The sequence below is a fragment of the Taudactylus pleione genome, unplaced genomic scaffold (genome assembly GCF_031769625.1).
Source record: "Taudactylus pleione unplaced genomic scaffold, aTauple2 ptg000085l, whole genome shotgun sequence".
NCBI classification, from domain to species: domain Eukaryota; kingdom Metazoa; phylum Chordata; class Amphibia; order Anura; family Myobatrachidae; genus Taudactylus; species Taudactylus pleione.
This window is the reverse complement of record NW_028284487.1, coordinates 4,933,222-4,956,650: the sequence shown is the minus strand read 5'-3', so window position 1 is coordinate 4,956,650 and position 23,429 is coordinate 4,933,222. Positions and strand designations below refer to the sequence as shown.

At 34.4% G+C, this 23,429-nt stretch overlaps 16 non-coding genes across 16 annotated transcripts; all 16 read right to left on the bottom strand.

Annotated features, from left to right (window-relative positions):
• Nucleotides 1-1,204: 1,204 nt before the first annotated feature.
• TRNAS-UGA (transfer RNA serine (anticodon UGA)) lies at nucleotides 1,205-1,286 on the bottom strand. Its single transcript has one exon. It is a non-coding gene; the product is annotated as a tRNA-Ser (tRNA).
• A 1,479-nt stretch (nucleotides 1,287-2,765) lies between these two features.
• TRNAS-UGA (transfer RNA serine (anticodon UGA)) lies at nucleotides 2,766-2,847 on the bottom strand. Its single transcript has one exon. It is a non-coding gene; the product is annotated as a tRNA-Ser (tRNA).
• Nucleotides 2,848-4,326: 1,479 nt separating this feature from the next.
• TRNAS-UGA (transfer RNA serine (anticodon UGA)) lies at nucleotides 4,327-4,408 on the bottom strand. The gene has a single exon. It is a non-coding gene; the product is annotated as a tRNA-Ser (tRNA).
• A 1,479-nt stretch (nucleotides 4,409-5,887) lies between these two features.
• Nucleotides 5,888-5,969, bottom strand: TRNAS-UGA (transfer RNA serine (anticodon UGA)). Its single transcript has one exon. It is a non-coding gene; the product is annotated as a tRNA-Ser (tRNA).
• A 3,040-nt stretch (nucleotides 5,970-9,009) lies between these two features.
• On the bottom strand, nucleotides 9,010-9,091 carry TRNAS-UGA (transfer RNA serine (anticodon UGA)). The gene has a single exon. It is a non-coding gene; the product is annotated as a tRNA-Ser (tRNA).
• A 943-nt stretch (nucleotides 9,092-10,034) lies between these two features.
• On the bottom strand, nucleotides 10,035-10,116 carry TRNAS-CGA (transfer RNA serine (anticodon CGA)). The gene has a single exon. It is a non-coding gene; the product is annotated as a tRNA-Ser (tRNA).
• Nucleotides 10,117-10,591: 475 nt separating this feature from the next.
• TRNAS-UGA (transfer RNA serine (anticodon UGA)) lies at nucleotides 10,592-10,673 on the bottom strand. The gene has a single exon. It is a non-coding gene; the product is annotated as a tRNA-Ser (tRNA).
• A 1,479-nt stretch (nucleotides 10,674-12,152) lies between these two features.
• TRNAS-UGA (transfer RNA serine (anticodon UGA)) lies at nucleotides 12,153-12,234 on the bottom strand. Its single transcript has one exon. It is a non-coding gene; the product is annotated as a tRNA-Ser (tRNA).
• A 1,479-nt stretch (nucleotides 12,235-13,713) lies between these two features.
• TRNAS-UGA (transfer RNA serine (anticodon UGA)) lies at nucleotides 13,714-13,795 on the bottom strand. The gene has a single exon. It is a non-coding gene; the product is annotated as a tRNA-Ser (tRNA).
• A 943-nt stretch (nucleotides 13,796-14,738) lies between these two features.
• On the bottom strand, nucleotides 14,739-14,820 carry TRNAS-CGA (transfer RNA serine (anticodon CGA)). Its single transcript has one exon. It is a non-coding gene; the product is annotated as a tRNA-Ser (tRNA).
• Nucleotides 14,821-15,295: 475 nt separating this feature from the next.
• Nucleotides 15,296-15,377, bottom strand: TRNAS-UGA (transfer RNA serine (anticodon UGA)). Its single transcript has one exon. It is a non-coding gene; the product is annotated as a tRNA-Ser (tRNA).
• A 1,479-nt stretch (nucleotides 15,378-16,856) lies between these two features.
• On the bottom strand, nucleotides 16,857-16,938 carry TRNAS-UGA (transfer RNA serine (anticodon UGA)). The gene has a single exon. It is a non-coding gene; the product is annotated as a tRNA-Ser (tRNA).
• A 1,479-nt stretch (nucleotides 16,939-18,417) lies between these two features.
• On the bottom strand, nucleotides 18,418-18,499 carry TRNAS-UGA (transfer RNA serine (anticodon UGA)). Its single transcript has one exon. It is a non-coding gene; the product is annotated as a tRNA-Ser (tRNA).
• Nucleotides 18,500-19,978: 1,479 nt separating this feature from the next.
• On the bottom strand, nucleotides 19,979-20,060 carry TRNAS-UGA (transfer RNA serine (anticodon UGA)). The gene has a single exon. It is a non-coding gene; the product is annotated as a tRNA-Ser (tRNA).
• A 1,479-nt stretch (nucleotides 20,061-21,539) lies between these two features.
• TRNAS-UGA (transfer RNA serine (anticodon UGA)) lies at nucleotides 21,540-21,621 on the bottom strand. Its single transcript has one exon. It is a non-coding gene; the product is annotated as a tRNA-Ser (tRNA).
• A 1,479-nt stretch (nucleotides 21,622-23,100) lies between these two features.
• Nucleotides 23,101-23,182, bottom strand: TRNAS-UGA (transfer RNA serine (anticodon UGA)). The gene has a single exon. It is a non-coding gene; the product is annotated as a tRNA-Ser (tRNA).
• Between the last annotated feature and the right edge of the window lie 247 nt (nucleotides 23,183-23,429).

Here is a 23,429-nt window from a genome sequence, read left to right as displayed (position 1 = left end):
ATTAAGGCTGCAAACTAGGATTAAATCAAGATTAGGATACAATGGTGAGTATGATGGTTTCCAAAAAATATTGATTTAAATTTTTCAATTACTGTTTATGTTTTAAAAAGAAACAGCTCATGTCAGTGTTATAGAGATATATTTAAGATTAACTTTAAGATGGGAAAGATTTCCTGAGCTTGGTGGCAATTGTTGATTATGATGAAGATGATAATATGTTCTGGAATGAACAAATAAACTTTGTTATGTATCTTACAAAGTGGCTGATGGAAATAATTGCAATACATTCACTGTAATTCCACAGATAGCACTACAGTTTTGTGATATTTGAAAGTATCTGATATGCACATTTCTTCCTAGTGCTGCTGATTTGTTAATTAAAAGTTTAGTTGTTATTAACAAAACTAATTTTAACTCAGATCTACACATAAATAACCATTACATCATGAAACAGTAAAAAAAATTTGGAGATGGTTTGATGACATGTTCCTAAAATGCAGGAAGAGCCTCACTGTCTGAGATCACGTGCTTCAAAAAGCAGTCCATTGTGAAATAGGATGCAAGTGAAGGTGATTTAGGATGAGACAGTTACATTGTTTAACATAACATATTTTGCTTTTCTACATCTTAAATGCATATTGTGTTTTTAAATAAGTTTGAAAAGCAAAACGTAGCTGGCAGGATTTGAACCTGCGCGAGTCCATCACCTTAACCACTCGGCCACAACTACCTGCACGTTGATTTTGTGATGAGCTTCTGTGGAAAAATAATTGTTTTCCATTTCATGATTGTCATTTAAAACCTGTTCCAATTTCTATTTGGTGGCTGCTATATTAATAGTCAAACTATGTGAAATATAATAGCTAGTATAGTTTCCTAGAAAATAAAGGAGTCAAGGAAGTATGATCTTTGTTTTTGACATGCTCGAAAAGCAAGACGTAGCTGGCAGGATTTGAAACTGCGCGAGTCCATTGCCTTAACCACTCGGCCACAACTACCTGCACGTTGATTTTGTGATGAGCTTCTGTGGAAAAATAATTGCTTTCCATTTCATGATTGTCATTTAAACCTGTTGCAATTTCTATTTGGTAGCTGCTATATTAATAGACAAACTATGGGAAATATAATAGCTAGTATAGTTTCCTAGAAAATAAATGAGTCAAGGAAGTATGATCTCTGTTTTTGACATGCTCGAAAAGCAAGATGTAGCTGGCAGGATTTGAACCTGCGCGGGGAAACCCCAAAAGATTTCAAGTCCATCGCCTTAACCACTCAGCCACAACTACTTCTATACCACTACCCGACATTACCTGGAGTACAAAATAATTTATTATCGTTCTGTTTATTTCATTGGTCCCATGCTTATTTAATGTAGAATTAGCACACCTGCCACTGCACAATCATAAATTTGTTTATTAACATGCATTTTCTCTCATCCTTCATTACATCTCTGCAGATCTCTCAAGATCAAATTTTGCATTCTTTAGTGGCAGTATGGATATTGTGAAAGGCACATCATAGGATTCTGCAAATGTATATGTGAAATAATTAGTTCATAACATCAAGGCTGCAAACTAGGATTAAATCAGGATTAGGATACAATGGTGAGTATGATGGTTTCCAAAAAATATTGATTTAAATTTTTCAATTTCTGTTTATGTTTTAAAAAGAAACAGCTCATGTCAGTGTTATAGAGATATATTTAAGATTAACTTTAAGATGGGAAAGATTTCCTGAGCTTGGTGGCAATTGTTGATTATGATGAAGATGATAATATGTTCTGGAATGAACAAATAAACTTTGTCATGTATCTTACAAAGTGGCCGATGGAAATAATTGCAATACATTCACTGAAATTCCACAGATAGCACTACAGTTTTGTGATATTTGAAAGTATCTGATATGCACATTTCTTCCTAGTGCTGCTGATTTGTTAATTAAAAGTTTAGATGTTATTAACAAAACTAATTTTAACTCAGATCTACACATAAATAACCATTACATCATGAAACAGTAAAAAAAATTTGGAGATGGTTTGATGACATGTTCCTAAAATGCAGGAAGAGCCTCACTGTCTGAGATCACGTGCTTCAAAAAGCAGTCCATTGTGAAATAGGATGCAAGTGAAGGTGATTTAGGATGAGACAGTTACATTGTTTAACATAACATATTTTGCTTTTCTACATCTTAAATGCATATTGTGTTTTTAAATAAGTTTGAAAAGCAAAACGTAGCTGGCAGGATTTGAACCTGCGCGAGTCCATCACCTTAACCAATCGGCCACAACTACCTGCACGTTGATTTTGTGATGAGCTTCTGTGGAAAAATAATTGCTTTCCATTTCATGATTGTCATTTAAAACCTGTTCCAATTTCTATTTGGTGGCTGCTATATTAATAGTCAAACTATGTGAAATATAATAGCTAGTATAGTTTCCTAGAAAATAAAGGAGTCAAGGAAGTATGATCTTTGTTTTTGACATGCTCGAAAAGCAAGACGCAGCTGGCAGGATTTGAACCTGCGCGAGTCCATCGCCTTAACCACTCGGCCACAACTACCTGCACATTGATTTTGTGATGAGCTTCTGTGGAAAAATAATTGCTTTCCATTTCATGATTGTCATTTAAAACCTGTTGCAATTTCTATTTGTTAGCTGCTATATTAATAGACAAACTATGGGAAATATAATAGCTAGTATAGTTTCCTAGAAAATAAATGAGTCAAGGAAGTATGATCTCTGTTTTTGACATGCTCGAAAAGCAAGATGTAGCTGGCAGGATTTGAACCTGCGCGGGGAAACCCCAAAAGATTTCAAGTCCATCGTCTTAACCACTTGGCCACAACTACTTCTATTTCAGTACCCGACATTACCTGGAGTACAAAATAATTTATTATCGTTCTGTTTATTTCATTGGTCCCATGCTTATTTAATGTAGAATTAGCACACCTGCCACTGCACAATCATAAATTTGTTTATTAACATGCATTTTCTCTCATCCTTCATTACATCTCTGCAGATCTCTCAAGATCAAATTTTGCATTCTTTAGTGGCAGTATGGATATTGTGAAAGGCACATAATAGGATTCTGCAAATGTATATGTGAAATAATTAGTTCATAACATCAAGGCTGCAAACTAGGATTAAATCAAGATTAGGATACAATGGTGAGTATGATGGTTTCCAAAAAATATTGATTTAAATTTTTCAATTACTGTTTATGTTTTAAAAAGAAACAGCTCATGTCAGTGTTATAGAGATATATTTAAGATTAACTTTAAGATGGGAAAGATTTCCTGAGCTTGGTGGCAATTGTTGATTATGATGAAGATGATAATATGTTCTGGAATGAACAAATAAACTTTGTCATGTATCTTACAAAGTGGCCGATGGAAATAATTGCAATACATTCACTGAAATTCCACAGATAGCACTACAGTTTTGTGATATTTGAAAGTATCTGATATGCACATTTCTTCCTAGTGCTGCTGATTTGTTAATTAAAAGTTTAGATGTTATTAACAAAACTAATTTTAACTCAGATCTACACATAAATAACCATTACATCATGAAACAGTAAAAAAAATTTGGAGATGGTTTGATGACATGTTCCTAAAATGCAGGAAGAGCCTCACTGTCTGAGATCACGTGCTTCAAAAAGCAGTCCATTGTGAAATAGGATGCAAGTGAAGGTGATTTAGGATGAGACAGTTACATTGTTTAACATAACATATTTTGCTTTTCTACATCTTAAATGCATATTGTGTTTTTAAATAAGTTTGAAAAGCAAAATGTAGCTGGCAGGATTTGAACCTGCGCGAGTCCATCACCTTAACCACTCGGCCACAACTACCTGCACGTTGATTTTGTGATGAGCTTCTGTGGAAAAATAATTGCTTTCCATTTCATGATTGTCATTTAAAACCTGTTCCAATTTCTATTTGGTGGCTGCTATATTAATAGTCAAACTATGTGAAATATAATAGCTAGTATAGTTTCCTAGAAAATAAAGGAGTCAAGGAAGTATGATCTTTGTTTTTGACATGCTCGAAAAGCAAGACGTAGCTGGCAGGATTTGAACCTGCGCGAGTCCATCGCCTTAACCACTCGGCCACAACTACCTGCACGTTGATTTTGTGATGAGCTTCTGTGGAAAAATAATTGCTTTCCATTTCATAATTGTCATTTAAAACCTGTTGCAATTTCTATTTGTTAGCTGCTATATTAATAGACAAACTATGGGAAATATAATAGCTAGTATAGTTTCCTAGAAAATAAATGAGTCAAGGAAGTATGATCTCTGTTTTTGATATGCTCGAAAAGCAAGATGTAGCTGGCAGGATTTGAACCTGCGCGGGGAAACCCCAAAAGATTTCAAGTCCATCGTCTTAACCACTTGGCCACAACTACTTCTATTTCAGTACCCGACATTACCTGGAGTACAAAATAATTTATTATCGTTCTGTTTATTTCATTGGTCCCATGCTTATTTAATGTAGAATTAGCACACCTGCCACTGCACAATCATAAATTTGTTTATTAACATGCATTTTCTCTCATCCTTCATTACATCTCTGCAGATCTCTCAAGATCAAATTTTGCATTCTTTAGTGGCAGTATGGATATTGTGAAAGGCACATCATAGGATTCTGCAAATGTATATGTGAAATAATTAGTTCATAACATCAAGGCTGCAAACTAGGATTAAATCAGGATTAGGATACAATGGTGAGTATGATGGTTTCCAAAAAATATTGATTTAAATTTTTCAATTTCTGTTTATGTTTTAAAAAGAAACAGCTCATGTCAGTGTTATAGAGATATATTTAAGATTAACTTTAAGATGGGAAAGATTTCCTGAGCTTGGTGGCAATTGTTGATTATGATGAAGATGATAATATGTTCTGGAATGAACAAATAAACTTTGTCATGTATCTTACAAAGTGGCCGATGGAAATAATTGCAATACATTCACTGAAATTCCACAGATAGCACTACAGTTTTGTGATATTTGAAAGTATCTGATATGCACATTTCTTCCTAGTGCTGCTGATTTGTTAATTAAAAGTTTAGATGTTATTAACAAAACTAATTTTAACTCAGATCTACACATAAATAACCATTACATCATGAAACAGTAAAAAAAATTTGGAGATGGTTTGATGACATGTTCCTAAAATGCAGGAAGAGCCTCACTGTCTGAGATCACGTGCTTCAAAAAGCAGTCCATTGTGAAATAGGATGCAAGTGAAGGTGATTTAGGATGAGACAGTTACATTGTTTAACATAACATATTTTGCTTTTCTACATCTTAAATGCATATTGTGTTTTTAAATAAGTTTGAAAAGCAAAACGTAGCTGGCAGGATTTGAACCTGCGCGAGTCCATCACCTTAACCACTCGGCCACAACTACCTGCACGTTGATTTTGTGATGAGCTTCTGTGGAAAAATAATTGCTTTCCATTTCATGATTGTCATTTAAAACCTGTTCCAATTTCTATTTGGTGGCTGCTATATTAATAGTCAAACTATGTGAAATATAATAGCTAGTATAGTTTCCTAGAAAATAAAGGAGTCAAGGAAGTATGATCTTTGTTTTTGACATGCTCGAAAAGCAAGACGCAGCTGGCAGGATTTGAACCTGCGCGAGTCCATCGCCTTAACCACTCGGCCACAACTACCTGCACGTTGATTTTGTGATGAGCTTCTGTGGAAAAATAATTGCTTTCCATTTCATGATTGTCATTTAAAACCTGTTGCAATTTCTATTTGTTAGCTGCTATATTAATAGACAAACTATGGGAAATATAATAGCTAGTATAGTTTCCTAGAAAATAAATGAGTCAAGGAAGTATGATCTCTGTTTTTGACATGCTCGAAAAGCAAGATGTAGCTGGCAGGATTTGAACCTGCGCGGGGAAACCCCAAAAGATTTCAAGTCCATCGTCTTAACCACTTGGCCACAACTACTTCTATTTCAGTACCTGACATTACCTGGAGTACAAAATAATTTATTATCGTTCTGTTTATTTCATTGGTCCCATGCTTATTTAATGTAGAATTAGCACACCTGCCACTGCACAATCATAAATTTGTTTATTAACATGCATTTTCTCTCATCCTTCATTACATCTCTGCAGATCTCTCAAGATCAAATTTTGCATTCTTTAGTGGCAGTATGGATATTGTGAAAGGCACATAATAGGATTCTGCAAATGTATATGTGAAATAATTAGTTCATAACATCAAGGCTGCAAACTAGGATTAAATCAAGATTAGGATACAATGGTGAGTATGATGGTTTCCAAAAAATATTGATTTAAATTTTTCAATTACTGTTTATGTTTTAAAAAGAAACAGCTCATGTCAGTGTTATAGAGATATATTTAAGATTAACTTTAAGATGGGAAAGATTTCCTGAGCTTGGTGGCAATTGTTGATTATGATGAAGATGATAATATGTTCTGGAATGAACAAATAAACTTTGTCATGTATCTTACAAAGTGGCCGATGGAAATAATTGCAATACATTCACTGAAATTCCACAGATAGCACTACAGTTTTGTGATATTTGAAAGTATCTGATATGCACATTTCTTCCTAGTGCTGCTGATTTGTTAATTAAAAGTTTAGATGTTATTAACAAAACTAATTTTAACTCAGATCTACACATAAATAACCATTACATCATGAAACAGTAAAAAAAATTTGGAGATGGTTTGATGACATGTTCCTAAAATGCAGGAAGAGCCTCACTGTCTGAGATCACGTGCTTCAAAAAGCAGTCCATTGTGAAATAGGATGCAAGTGAAGGTGATTTAGGATGAGACAGTTACATTGTTTAACATAACATATTTTGCTTTTCTACATCTTAAATGCATATTGTGTTTTTAAATAAGTTTGAAAAGCAAAACGTAGCTGGCAGGATTTGAACCTGCGCGAGTCCATCACCTTAACCACTCGGCCACAACTACCTGCACGTTGATTTTGTGATGAGCTTCTGTGGAAAAATAATTGCTTTCCATTTCATGATTGTCATTTAAAACCTGTTCCAATTTCTATTTGGTGGCTGCTATATTAATAGTCAAACTATGTGAAATATAATAGCTAGTATAGTTTCCTAGAAAATAAAGGAGTCAAGGAAGTATGATCTTTGTTTTTGACATGCTCGAAAAGCAAGACGTAGCTGGCAGGATTTGAACCTGCGCGAGTCCATCGCCTTAACCACTCGGCCACAACTACCTGCACGTTGATTTTGTGATGAGCTTCTGTGGAAAAATAATTGCTTTCCATTTCATGATTGTCATTTAAAACCTGTTGCAATTTCTATTTGTTAGCTGCTATATTAATAGACAAACTATGGGAAATATAATAGCTAGTATAGTTTCCTAGAAAATAAATGAGTCAAGGAAGTATGATCTCTGTTTTTGACATGCTCGAAAAGCAAGATGTAGCTGGCAGGATTTGAACCTGTGCGGGGAAACCCCATAAGATTTCAAGTCCATCGTCTTAACCACTTGGCCACAACTACTTCTATTTCAGTACCCGACATTACCTGGAGTACAAAATAATTTATTATCGTTCTGTTTATTTCATTGGTCCCATGCTTATTTAATGTAGAATTAGCACACCTGCCACTGCACAATCATAAATTTGTTTATTAACATGCATTTTCTCTCATCCTTCATTACATCTCTGCAGATCTCTCAAGATCAAATTTTGCATTCTTTAGTGGCAGTATGGATATTGTGAAAGGCACATAATAGGATTCTGCAAATGTATATGTGAAATAATTAGTTCATAACATCAAGGCTGCAAACTAGGATTAAATCAAGATTAGGATACAATGGTGAGTATGATGGTTTCCAAAAAATATTGATTTAAATTTTTCAATTACTGTTTATGTTTTAAAAAGAAACAGCTCATGTCAGTGTTATAGAGATATATTTAAGATTAACTTTAAGATGGGAAAGATTTCCTGAGCTTGGTGGCAATTGTTGATTATGATGAAGATGATAATATGTTCTGGAATGAACAAATAAACTTTGTCATGTATCTTACAAAGTGGCCGATGGAAATAATTGCAATACATTCACTGAAATTCCACAGATAGCACTACAGTTTTGTGATATTTGAAAGTATCTGATATGCACATTTCTTCCTAGTGCTGCTGATTTGTTAATTAAAAGTTTAGATGTTATTAACAAAACTAATTTTAACTCAGATCTACACATAAATAACCATTACATCATGAAACAGTAAAAAAAATTTGGAGATGGTTTGATGACATGTTCCTAAAATGCAGGAAGAGCCTCACTGTCTGAGATCACGTGCTTCAAAAAGCAGTCCATTGTGAAATAGGATGCAAGTGAAGGTGATTTAGGATGAGACAGTTACATTGTTTAACATAACATATTTTGCTTTTCTACATCTTAAGTGCATATTGTGTTTTTAAATAAGTTTGAAAAGCAAAACGTAGCTGGCAGGATTTGAACCTGCGCGAGTCCATCACCTTAACCACTCGGCCACAACTACCTGCACGTTGATTTTGTGATGAGCTTCTGTGGAAAAATAATTGCTTTCCATTTCATGATTGTCATTTAAAACCTGTTCCAATTTCTATTTGGTGGCTGCTATATTAATAGTCAAACTATGTGAAATATAAAAGCTAGTATAGTTTCCTAGAAAATAAAGGAGTCAAGGAAGTATGATCTTTGTTTTTGACATGCTCGAAAAGCAAGACGTAGCTGGCAGGATTTGAACCTGCGCGAGTCCATCGCCTTAACCACTCGGCCACAACTACCTGCACGTTGATTTTGTGATGAGCTTCTGTGGAAAAATAATTGCTTTCCATTTCATGATTGTCATTTAAAACCTGTTGCAATTTCTATTTGTTAGCTGCTATATTAATAGACAAACTATGGGAAATATAATAGCTAGTATAGTTTCCTAGAAAATAAATGAGTCAAGGAAGTATGATCTCTGTTTTTGACATGCTCGAAAAGCAAGATGTAGCTGGCAGGATTTGAACCTGCGCGGGGAAACCCCAAAAGATTTCAAGTCCATCGTCTTAACCACTTGGCCACAACTACTTCTATTTCAGTACCCGACATTACCTGGAGTACAAAATAATTTATTATCGTTCTGTTTATTTCATTGGTCCCATGCTTATTTAATGTAGAATTAGCACACCTGCCACTGCACAATCATAAATTTGATTATTAACATGCATTTTCTCTCATCCTTCATTACATCTCTGCAGATCTCTCAAGATCAAATTTTGCATTCTTTAGTGGCAGTATGGATATTGTGAAAGGCACATAATAGGATTCTGCAAATGTATATGTGAAATAATTAGTTCATAACATCAAGGCTGCAAACTAGGATTAAATCAAGATTAGGATACAATGGTGAGTATGATGGTTTCCAAAAAATATTGATTTTAATTTTTCAATTACTGTTTATGTTTTAAAAAGAAACAGCTCATGTCAGTGTTATAGAGATATATTTAAGATTAACTTTAAGATGGGAAAGATTTCCTGAGCTTGGTGGCAATTGTTGATTATGATGAAGATGATAATATGTTCTGGAATGAACAAATAAACTTTGTTATGTATCTTACAAAGTGGCTGATGGAAATAATTGCCATACATTCACTGTAATTCCACAGATAGCACTACAGTTTTGTGATATTTGAAAGTATCTGATATGCACATTTCTTCCTAGTGCTGCTGATTTGTTAATTAAAAGTTTAGTTGTTATTAACAAAACTAATTTTAACTCAGATCTACACATAAATAACCATTACATCATGAAACAGTAAAAAAAATTTGGAGATGGTTTGATGACATGTTCCTAAAATGCAGGAAGAGCCTCACTGTCTGAGATCACGTGCTTCAAAAAGCAGTCCATTGTGAAATAGGATGCAGGTGAAGGTGATTTAGGATGAGACAGTTACATTGTTCAACATAACATATTTTGCTTTTCGACATCTTAAATGCATATTGTGTTTTTAAATAAGTTTGAAAAGCAAAATGTAGCTGGCAGGATTTGAACCTGCGCGGGGAAACCCCAATGGATTTCGAGTCCATCGCCTTAACCACTCGGCCACAACTACCTGCACGTTGATTTTGTGATGAGCTTCTGTGGAAAAATAATTGCTTTCCATTTCATGATTGTCTTTTAAAACCAGTTGCAATTTCTATTTGGTGGCTGCTATATTAATAGTCAAACTATGTGAAATATAATAGCTAGTATAGTTTCCTAGAAAATAAAGGAGTCAAGGAAGTATGATCTTTGTTTTTGACATGCTCGAAAAGCAAGACGTAGCTGGCAGGATTTGAACCTGCGCGAGTCCATCGCCTTAACCACTCGGCCACAACTACCTGCACGTTGATTTTGTGATGAGCTTCTGTGGAAAAATAATTGCTTTCCATTTCATGATTATCATTTAAAACCTGTTGCAATTTCTATTTGGTAGCTGCTATATTAATAGACAAACTATGGGAAATATAATAGCTAGTATAGTTTCCTAGAAAACATATGAGTCAAGGAAGTATGATCTCTGTTTTTGACATGCTCGAAAAGCAAAACGTAGCTGGCAGGATTTGAACCTGCGCGGGGAAACCCCAAAAGATTTCAAGTCCATCACCTTAACCACTCGGCCACAACTACTTCTATACCACTACCTGACATTACCTGGAGTACAAAATAATTTATTATCCTTCTGTTTATTTCATTGGTCCCATGCTTATTTAATGTAGAATTAGCACACCTGCCACTGCACAATCATAAATTTGTTTATTAACATGCATTTTCTCTCATCCTTCATTACATCTCTGCAGATCTCTCAAGATCAAATTTTGCATTCTTTAGTGGCAGTATGGATATTGTGAAAGGCACATAATAGGATTCTGCAAATGTATATGTGAAATAATTAGTTCATAACATCAAGGCTGCAAACTAGGATTAAATCAAGATTAGGATACAATGGTGAGTATGATGGTTTCCAAAAAATATTGATTTAAATTTTTCAATTACTGTTTATGTTTTAAAAAGAAACAGCTCATGTCAGTGTTATAGAGATATATTTAAGATTAACTTTAAGATGGGAAAGATTTCCTGAGCTTGGTGGCAATTGTTGATTATGATGAAGATGATAATATGTTCTGGAATGAACAAATAAACTTTGTCATGTATCTTACAAAGTGGCCGATGGAAATAATTGCAATACATTCACTGAAATTCCACAGATAGCACTACAGTTTTGTGATATTTGAAAGTATCTGATATGCACATTTCTTCCTAGTGCTGCTGATTTGTTAATTAAAAGTTTAGATGTTATTAACAAAACTAATTTTAACTCAGATCTACACATAAATAACCATTACATCATGAAACAGTAAAAAAAATTTGGAGATGGTTTGATGACATGTTCCTAAAATGCAGGAAGAGCCTCACTGTCTGAGATCACGTGCTTCAAAAAGCAGTCCATTGTGAAATAGGATGCAAGTGAAGGTGATTTAGGATGAGACAGTTACATTGTTTAACATAACATATTTTGCTTTTCTACATCTTAAATGCATATTGTGTTTTTAAATAAGTTTGAAAAGCAAAACGTAGCTGGCAGGATTTGAACCTGCGCGAGTCCATCACCTTAACCACTCGGCCACAACTACCTGCACGTTGATTTTGTGATGAGCTTCTGTGGAAAAATAATTGCTTTCCATTTCATGATTGTCATTTAAAACCTGTTCCAATTTCTATTTGGTGGCTGCTATATTAATAGTCAAACTATGTGAAATATAATAGCTAGTATAGTTTCCTAGAAAATAAAGGAGTCAAGGAAGTATGATCTTTGTTTTTGACATGCTCGAAAAGCAAGACGTAGCTGGCAGGATTTGAACCTGCGCGAGTCCATCGCCTTAACCACTCGGCCACAACTACCTGCACGTTGATTTTGTGATGAGCTTCTGTGGAAAAATAATTGCTTTCCATTTCATGATTGTCATTTAAAACCTGTTGCAATTTCTATTTGTTAGCTGCTATATTAATAGACAAACTATGGGAAATATAATAGCTAGTATAGTTTCCTAGAAAATAAATGAGTCAAGGAAGTATGATCTCTGTTTTTGACATGCTCGAAAAGCAAGATGTAGCTGGCAGGATTTGAACCTGCGCGGGGAAACCCCATAAGATTTCAAGTCCATCGTCTTAACCACTTGGCCACAACTACTTCTATTTCAGTACCCGACATTACCTGGAGTACAAAATAATTTATTATCGTTCTGTTTATTTCATTGGTCCCATGCTTATTTAATGTAGAATTAGCACACCTGCCACTGCACAATCATAAATTTGTTTATTAACATGCATTTTCTCTCATCCTTCATTACATCTCTGCAGATCTCTCAAGATCAAATTTTGCATTCTTTAGTGGCAGTATGGATATTGTGAAAGGCACATAATAGGATTCTGCAAATGTATATGTGAAATAATTAGTTCATAACATCAAGGCTGCAAACTAGGATTAAATCAAGATTAGGATACAATGGTGAGTATGATGGTTTCCAAAAAATATTGATTTAAATTTTTCAATTACTGTTTATGTTTTAAAAAGAAACAGCTCATGTCAGTGTTATAGAGATATATTTAAGATTAACTTTAAGATGGGAAAGATTTCCTGAGCTTGGTGGCAATTGTTGATTATGATGAAGATGATAATATGTTCTGGAATGAACAAATAAACTTTGTCATGTATCTTACAAAGTGGCCGATGGAAATAATTGCAATACATTCACTGAAATTCCACAGATAGCACTACAGTTTTGTGATATTTGAAAGTATCTGATATGCACATTTCTTCCTAGTGCTGCTGATTTGTTAATTAAAAGTTTAGATGTTATTAACAAAACTAATTTTAACTCAGATCTACACATAAATAACCATTACATCATGAAACAGTAAAAAAAATTTGGAGATGGTTTGATGACATGTTCCTAAAATGCAGGAAGAGCCTCACTGTCTGAGATCACGTGCTTCAAAAAGCAGTCCATTGTGAAATAGGATGCAAGTGAAGGTGATTTAGGATGAGACAGTTACATTGTTTAACATAACATATTTTGCTTTTCTACATCTTAAGTGCATATTGTGTTTTTAAATAAGTTTGAAAAGCAAAACGTAGCTGGCAGGATTTGAACCTGCGCGAGTCCATCACCTTAACCACTCGGCCACAACTACCTGCACGTTGATTTTGTGATGAGCTTCTGTGGAAAAATAATTGCTTTCCATTTCATGATTGTCATTTAAAACCTGTTCCAATTTCTATTTGGTGGCTGCTATATTAATAGTCAAACTATGTGAAATATAAAAGCTAGTATAGTTTCCTAGAAAATAAAGGAGTCAAGGAAGTATGATCTTTGTTTTTGACATGCTCGAAAAGCAAGACGTAGCTGGCAGGATTTGAACCTGCGCGAGTCCATCGCCTTAACCACTCGGCCACAACTACCTGCACGTTGATTTTGTGATGAGCTTCTGTGGAAAAATAATTGCTTTCCATTTCATGATTGTCATTTAAAACCTGTTGCAATTTCTATTTGTTAGCTGCTATATTAATAGACAAACTATGGGAAATATAATAGCTAGTATAGTTTCCTAGAAAATAAATGAGTCAAGGAAGTATGATCTCTGTTTTTGACATGCTCGAAAAGCAAGATGTAGCTGGCAGGATTTGAACCTGCGCGGGGAAACCCCAAAAGATTTCAAGTCCATCGTCTTAACCACTTGGCCACAACTACTTCTATTTCAGTACCCGACATTACCTGGAGTACAAAATAATTTATTATCGTTCTGTTTATTTCATTGGTCCCATGCTTATTTAATGTAGAATTAGCACACCTGCCACTGCACAATCATAAATTTGATTATTAACATGCATTTTCTCTCATCCTTCATTACATCTCTGCAGATCTCTCAAGATCAAATTTTGCATTCTTTAGTGGCAGTATGGATATTGTGAAAGGCACATAATAGGATTCTGCAAATGTATATGTGAAATAATTAGTTCATAACATCAAGGCTGCAAACTAGGATTAAATCAAGATTAGGATACAATGGTGAGTATGATGGTTTCCAAAAAATATTGATTTAAATTTTTCAATTACTGTTTATGTTTTAAAAAGAAACAGCTCATGTCAGTGTTATAGAGATATATTTAAGATTAACTTTAAGATGGGAAAGATTTCCTGAGCTTGGTGGCAATTGTTGATTATGATGAAGATGATAATATGTTCTGGAATGAACAAATAAACTTTGTTATGTATCTTACAAAGTGGCTGATGGAAATAATTGCCATACATTCACTGTAATTCCACAGATAGCACTACAGTTTTGTGATATTTGAAAGTATCTGATATGCACATTTCTTCCTAGTGCTGCTGATTTGTTAATTAAAAGTTTAGTTGTTATTAACAAAACTAATTTTAACTCAGATCTACACATAAATAACCATTACATCATGAAACAGTAAAAAAAATTTGGAGATGGTTTGATGACATGTTCCTAAAATGCAGGAAGAGCCTCACTGTCTGAGATCACGTGCTTCAAAAAGCAGTCCATTGTGAAATAGGATGCAGGTGAAGGTGATTTAGGATGAGACAGTTACATTGTTCAACATAACATATTTTGCTTTTCGACATCTTAAATGCATATTGTGTTTTTAAATAAGTTTGAAAAGCAAAATGTAGCTGGCAGGATTTGAACCTGCGCGGGGAAACCCCAATGGATTTCGAGTCCATCGCCTTAACCACTCGGCCACAACTACCTGCACGTTGATTTTGTGATGAGCTTCTGTGGAAAAATAATTGCTTTCCATTTCATGATTGTCTTTTAAAACCAGTTGCAATTTCTATTTGGTGGCTGCTATATTAATAGTCAAACTATGTGAAATATAATAGCTAGTATAGTTTCCTAGAAAATAAAGGAGTCAAGGAAGTATGATCTTTGTTTTTGACATGCTCGAAAAGCAAGACGTAGCTGGCAGGATTTGAACCTGCGCGAGTCCATCGCCTTAACCACTCGGCCACAACTACCTGCACGTTGATTTTGTGATGAGCTTCTGTGGAAAAATAATTGCTTTCCATTTCATGATTATCATTTAAAACCTGTTGCAATTTCTATTTGGTAGCTGCTATATTAATAGACAAACTATGGGAAATATAATAGCTAGTATAGTTTCCTAGAAAACATATGAGTCAAGGAAGTATGATCTCTGTTTTTGACATGCTCGAAAAGCAAAACGTAGCTGGCAGGATTTGAACCTGCGCGGGGAAACCCCAAAAGATTTCAAGTCCATCACCTTAACCACTCGGCCACAACTACTTCTATACCACTACCTGACATTACCTGGAGTACAAAATAATTTATTATCCTTCTGTTTATTTCATTGGTCCCATGCTTATTTAATGTAGAATTAGCACACCTGCCACTGCACAATCATAAATTTGTTTATTAACATGCATTTTCTCTCATCCTTCATTACATCTCTGCAGATCTCTCAAGATCAAATTTTGCATTCTTTAGTGGCAGTATGGATATTGTGAAAGGCACATAATAGGATTCTGCAAATGTATATGTGAAATAATTAGTTCATAACATCAAGGCTGCAAACTAGGATTAAATCAAGATTAGGATACAATGGTGAGTATGATGGTTTCCAAAAAATATTGATTTAAATTTTTCAATTACTGTTTATGTTTTAAAAAGAAACAGCTCATGTCAGTGTTATAGAGATATATTTAAGATTAACTTTAAGATGGGAAAGATTTCCTGAGCTTGGTGGCAATTGTTGATTATGATGAAGATGATAATATGTTCTGGAATGAACAAATAAACTTTGTCATGTATCTTACAAAGTGGCCGATGGAAATAATTGCAATACATTCACTGAAATTCCACAGATAGCACTACAGTTTTGTGATATTTGAAAGTATCTGATATGCACATTTCTTCCTAGTGCTGCTGATTTGTTAATTAAAAGTTTAGATGTTATTAACAAAACTAATTTTAACTCAGATCTACACATAAATAACCATTACATCATGAAACAGTAAAAAAAATTTGGAGATGGTTTGATGACATGTTCCTAAAATGCAGGAAGAGCCTCACTGTCTGAGATCACGTGCTTCAAAAAGCAGTCCATTGTGAAATAGGATGCAAGTGAAGGTGATTTAGGATGAGACAGTTACATTGTTTAACATAACATATTTTGCTTTTCTACATCTTAAATGCATATTGTGTTTTTAAATAAGTTTGAAAAGCAAAACGTAGCTGGCAGGATTTGAACCTGCGCGAGTCCATCACCTTAACCACTCGGCCACAACTACCTGCACGTTGATTTTGTGATGAGCTTCTGTGGAAAAATAATTGCTTTCCATTTCATGATTGTCATTTAAAACCTGTTCCAATTTCTATTTGGTGGCTGCTATATTAATAGTCAAACTATGTGAAATATAATAGCTAGTATAGTTTCCTAGAAAATAAAGGAGTCAAGGAAGTATGATCTTTGTTTTTGACATGCTCGAAAAGCAAGACGTAGCTGGCAGGATTTGAACCTGCGCGAGTCCATCGCCTTAACCACTCGGCCACAACTACCTGCACGTTGATTTTGTGATGAGCTTCTGTGGAAAAATAATTGCTTTCCATTTCATGATTGTCATTTAAAACCTGTTGCAATTTCTATTTGTTAGCTGCTATATTAATAGACAAACTATGGGAAATATAATAGCTAGTATAGTTTCCTAGAAAATAAATGAGTCAAGGAAGTATGATCTCTGTTTTTGACATGCTCGAAAAGCAAGATGTAGCTGGCAGGATTTGAACCTGCGCGGGGAAACCCCATAAGATTTCAAGTCCATCGTCTTAACCACTTGGCCACAACTACTTCTATTTCAGTACCCGACATTACCTGGAGTACAAAATAATTTATTATCGTTCTGTTTATTTCATTGGTCCCATGCTTATTTAATGTAGAATTAGCACACCTGCCACTGCACAATCATAAATTTGTTTATTAACATGCATTTTCTCTCATCCTTCATTACATCTCTGCAGATCTCTCAAGATCAAATTTTGCATTCTTTAGTGGCAGTATGGATATTGTGAAAGGCACATAATAGGATTCTGCAAATGTATATGTGAAATAATTAGTTCATAACATCAAGGCTGCAAACTAGGATTAAATCAAGATTAGGATACAATGGTGAGTATGATGGTTTCCAAAAAATATTGATTTAAATTTTTCAATTACTGTTTATGTTTTAAAAAGAAACAGCTCATGTCAGTGTTATAGAGATATATTTAAGATTAACTTTAAGATGGGAAAGATTTCCTGAGCTTGGTGGCAATTGTTGATTATGATGAAGATGATAATATGTTCTGGAATGAACAAATAAACTTTGTCATGTATCTTACAAAGTGGCCGATGGAAATAATTGCAATACATTCACTGAAATTCCACAGATAGCACTACAGTTTTGTGATATTTGAAAGTATCTGATATGCACATTTCTTCCTAGTGCTGCTGATTTGTTAATTAAAAGTTTAGATGTTATTAACAAAACTAATTTTAACTCAGATCTACACATAAATAACCATTACATCATGAAACAGTAAAAAAAATTTGGAGATGGTTTGATGACATGTTCCTAAAATGCAGGAAGAGCCTCACTGTCTGAGATCACGTGCTTCAAAAAGCAGTCCATTGTGAAATAGGATGCAAGTGAAGGTGATTTAGGATGAGACAGTTACATTGTTTAACATAACATATTTTGCTTTTCTACATCTTAAATGCATATTGTGTTTTTAAATAAGTTTGAAAAGCAAAACGTAGCTGGCAGGATTTGAACCTGCGCGAGTCCATCACCTTAACCACTCGGCCACAACTACCTGCACGTTGATTTTGTGATGAGCTTCTGTGGAAAAATAATTGCTTTCCATTTCATGATTGTCATTTAAAACCTGTTCCAATTTCTATTTGGTGGCTGCTATATTAATAGTCAAACTATGTGAAATATAAAAGCTAGTATAGTTTCCTAGAAAATAAAGGAGTCAAGGAAGTATGATCTTTGTTTTTGACATGCTCGAAAAGCAAGACGTAGCTGGCAGGATTTGAACCTGCGCGAGTCCATCGCCTTAACCACTCGGCCACAACTACCTGCACGTTGATTTTGTGATGAGCTTCTGTGGAAAAATAATTGCTTTCCATTTCATGATTGTCATTTAAAACCTGTTGCAATTTCTATTTGTTAGCTGCTATATTAATAGACAAACTATGGGAAATATAATAGCTAGTATAGTTTCCTAGAAAATAAAGGAGTCAAGGAAGTATGATCTCTGTTTTTGACATGCTCGAAAAGCAAGATGTAGCTGGCAGGATTTGAACCTGCGCGGGGAAACCCCAAAAGATTTCAAGTCCATCGTCTTAACCACTTGGCCACAACTACTTCTATTTCAGTACCCGACATTACCTGGAGTACAAAATAATTTATTATCGTTCTGTTTATTTCATTGGTCCCATGCTTATTTAATGTAGAATTAGCACACCTGCCACTGCACAATCATAAATTTGTTTATTAACATGCATTTTCTCTCATCCTTCATTACATCTCTGCAGATCTCTCAAGATCAAATTTTGCATTCTTTAGTGGCAGTATGGATATTGTGAAAGGCACATAATAGGATTCTGCAAATGTATATGTGAAATAATTAGTTCATAACATCAAGGCTGCAAACTAGGATTAAATCAAGATTAGGATACAATGGTGAGTATGATGGTTTCCAAAAAATATTGATTTAAATTTTTCAATTACTGTTTATGTTTTAAAAAGAAACAGCTCATGTCAGTGTTATAGAGATATATTTAAGATTAACTTTAAGATGGGAAAGATTTCCTGAGCTTGGTGGCAATTGTTGATTATGATGAAGATGATAATATGTTCTGGAATGAACAAATAAACTTTGTTATGTATCTTACAAAGTGGCTGATGGAAATAATTGCAATACATTCACTGTAATTCCACAGATAGCACTACAGTTTTGTGATATTTGAAAGTATCTGATATGCACATTTCTTCCTAGTGCTGCTGATTTGTTAATTAAAAGTTTAGTTGTTATTAACAAAACTAATTTTAACTCAGATCTACACATAAATAACCATTACATCATGAAACAGTAAAAAAAATTTGGAGATGGTTTGATGACATGTTCCTAAAATGCAGGAAGAGCCTCACTGTCTGAGATCACATGCTTCAAAAAGCAGTCCATTGTGAAATAGGATGCAAGTGAAGGTGATTTAGGATGAGACAGTTACATTGTTTAACATAACATATTTTGCTTTTCTACATCTTAAATGCATATTGTGTTTTTAAATAAGTTTGAAAAGCAAAACGTAGCTGGCAGGATTTGAACCTGCGCGAGTCCATCACCTTAACCACTCGGCCACAACTACCTGCACGTTGATTTTGTGATGAGCTTCTGTGGAAAAATAATTGCTTTCCATTTCATGATTGTCATTTAAAACCTGTTCCAATTTCTATTTGGTGGCTGCTATATTAATAGTCAAACTATGTGAAATATAATAGCTAGTATAGTTTCCTAGAAAATAAAGGAGTCAAGGAAGTATGATCTTCGTTTTTCACATGCTCGAAAAGCAAGACGTAGCTGGCAGGATTTGAACCTGCGCGAGTCCATTGCCTTAACCACTCGGCCACAACTACCTGCACGTTGATTTTGTGATGAGCTTCTGTGGAAAAATAATTGCTTTCCATTTCATGATTGTCATTTAAAACCTGTTGCAATTTCTATTTGGTAGCTGCTATATTAATAGACAAACTATGGGAAATATAATAGCTAGTATAGTTTCCTAGAAAATAAATGAGTCAAGGAAGTATGATCTCTGTTTTTGACATGCTCGAAAAGCAAGATGTAGCTGGCAGGATTTGAACCTGCGCGGGGAAACCCCAAAAGATTTCAAGTCCATCGTCTTAACCACTTGGCCACAACTACTTCTATTTCAGTACCCGACATTACCTGGAGTACAAAATAATTTATTATCGTTCTGTTTATTTCATTGGTCCCATGCTTATTTAATGTAGAATTAGCACACCTGCCACTGCACAATCATAAATTTGTTTATTAACATGCATTTTCTCTCATCCTTCATTACATCTCTGCAGATCTCTCAAGATCAAATTTTGCATTCTTTAGTGGCAGTATGGATATTGTGAAAGGCACATAATAGGATTCTGCAAATGTATATGTGAAATAATTAGTTCATAACATCAAGGCTGCAAACTAGGATTAAATCAAGATTAGGATACAATGGTGAGTATGATGGTTTCCAAAAAATATTGATTTAAATTTTTCAATTACTGTTTATGTTTTAAAAAGAAACAGCTCATGTCAGTGTTATAGAGATATATTTAAGATTAACTTTAAGATGGGAAAGATTTCCTGAGCTTGGTGGCAATTGTTGATTATGATGAAGATGATAATATGTTCTGGAATGAACAAATAAACTTTGTCATGTATCTTACAAAGTGGCCGATGGAAATAATTGCAATACATTCACTGAAATTCCACAGATAGCACTACAGTTTTGTGATATTTGAAAGTATCTGATATGCACATTTCTTCCTAGTGCTGCTGATTTGTTAATTAAAAGTTTAGATGTTATTAACAAAACTAATTTTAACTCAGATCTACACATAAATAACCATTACATCATGAAACAGTAAAAAAAATTTGGAGATGGTTTGATGACATGTTCCTAAAATGCAGGAAGAGCCTCACTGTCTGAGATCACGTGCTTCAAAAAGCAGTCCATTGTGAAATAGGATGCAAGTGAAGGTGATTTAGGATGAGACAGTTACATTGTTTAACATAACATATTTTGCTTTTCTACATCTTAAATGCATATTGTGTTTTTAAATAAGTTTGAAAAGCAAAACGTAGCTGGCAGGATTTGAACCTGCGCGAGTCCATCACCTTAACCACTCGGCCACAACTACCTGCACGTTGATTTTGTGATGAGCTTCTGTGGAAAAATAATTGCTTTCCATTTCATGATTGTCATTTAAAACCTGTTCCAATTTCTATTTGGTGGCTGCTATATTAATAGTCAAACTATGTGAAATATAATAGCTAGTATAGTTTCCTAGAAAATAAAGGAGTCAAGGAAGTATGATCTTTGTTTTTGACATGCTCGAAAAGCAAGACGTAGCTGGCAGGATTTGAACCTGCGCGAGTCCATCGCCTTAACCACTCGGCCACAACTACCTGCACGTTGATTTTGTGATGAGCTTCTGTGGAAAAATAATTGCTTTCCATTTCATGATTGTCATTTAAAACCTGTTGCAATTTCTATTTGTTAGCTGCTATATTAATAGACAAACTATGGGAAATATAATAGCTAGTATAGTTTCCTAGAAAATAAATGAGTCAAGGAAGTATGATCTCTGTTTTTGACATGCTCGAAAAGCAAGATGTAGCTGGCAGGATTTGAACCTGCGCGGGGAAACCCCATAAGATTTCAAGTCCATCGTCTTAACCACTTGGCCACAACTACTTCTATTTCAGTACCCGACATTACCTGGAGTACAAAATAATTTATTATCGTTCTGTTTATTTCATTGGTCCCATGCTTATTTAATGTAGAATTAGCACACCTGCCACTGCACAATCATAAATTTGTTTATTAACATGCATTTTCTCTCATCCTTCATTACATCTCTGCAGATCTCTCAAGATCAAATTTTGCATTCTTTAGTGGCAGTATGGATATTGTGAAAGGCACATAATAGGATTCTGCAAATGTATATGTGAAATAATTAGTTCATAACATCAAGGCTGCAAACTAGGATTAAATCAAGATTAGGATACAATGGTGAGTATGATGGTTTCCAAAAAATATTGATTTAAATTTTTCAATTACTGTTTATGTTTTAAAAAGAAACAGCTCATGTCAGTGTTATAGAGATATATTTAAGATTAACTTTAAGATGGGAAAGATTTCCTGAGCTTGGTGGCAATTGTTGATTATGATGAAGATGATAATATGTTCTGGAATGAACAAATAAACTTTGTCATGTATCTTACAAAGTGGCCGATGGAAATAATTGCAATACATTCACTGAAATTCCACAGATAGCACTACAGTTTTGTGATATTTGAAAGTATCTGATATGCACATTTCTTCCTAGTGCTGCTGATTTGTTAATTAAAAGTTTAGATGTTATTAACAAAACTAATTTTAACTCAGATCTACACATAAATAACCATTACATCATGAAACAGTAAAAAAAATTTGGAGATGGTTTGATGACATGTTCCTAAAATGCAGGAAGAGCCTCACTGTCTGAGATCACGTGCTTCAAAAAGCAGTCCATTGTGAAATAGGATGCAAGTGAAGGTGATTTAGGATGAGACAGTTACATTGTTTAACATAACATATTTTGCTTTTCTACATCTTAAATGCATATTGTGTTTTTAAATAAGTTTGAAAAGCAAAACGTAGCTGGCAGGATTTGAACCTGCGCGAGTCCATCACCTTAACCACTCGGCCACAACTACCTGCACGTTGATTTTGTGATGAGCTTCTGTGGAAAAATAATTGCTTTCCATTTCATGATTGTCATTTAAAACCTGTTCCAATTTCTATTTGGTGGCTGCTATATTAATAGTCAAACTATGTGAAATATAAAAGCTAGTATAGTTTCCTAGAAAATAAAGGAGTCAAGGAAGTATGATCTTTGTTTTTGACATGCTCGAAAAGCAAGACGTAGCTGGCAGGATTTGAACCTGCGCGAGTCCATCGCCTTAACCACTCGGCCACAACTACCTGCACGTTGATTTTGTGATGAGCTTCTGTGGAAAAATAATTGCTTTCCATTTCATGATTGTCATTTAAAACCTGTTGCAATTTCTATTTGTTAGCTGCTATATTAATAGACAAACTATGGGAAATATAATAGCTAGTATAGTTTCCTAGAAAATAAAGGAGTCAAGGAAGTATGATCTCTGTTTTTGACATGCTCGAAAAGCAAGATGTAGCTGGCAGGATTTGAACCTGCGCGGGGAAACCCCAAAAGATTTCAAGTCCATCGTCTTAACCACTTGGCCACAACTACTTCTATTTCAGTACCCGACATTACCTGGAGTACAAAATAATTTATTATCGTTCTGTTTATTTCATTGGTCCCATGCTTATTTAATGTAGAATTAGCACACCTGCCACTGCACAATCATAAATTTGTTTATTAACATGCATTTTCTCTCATCCTTCATTACATCTCTGCAGATCTCTCAAGATCAAATTTTGCATTCTTTAGTGGCAGTATGGATATTGTGAAAGGCACATAATAGGATTCTGCAAAT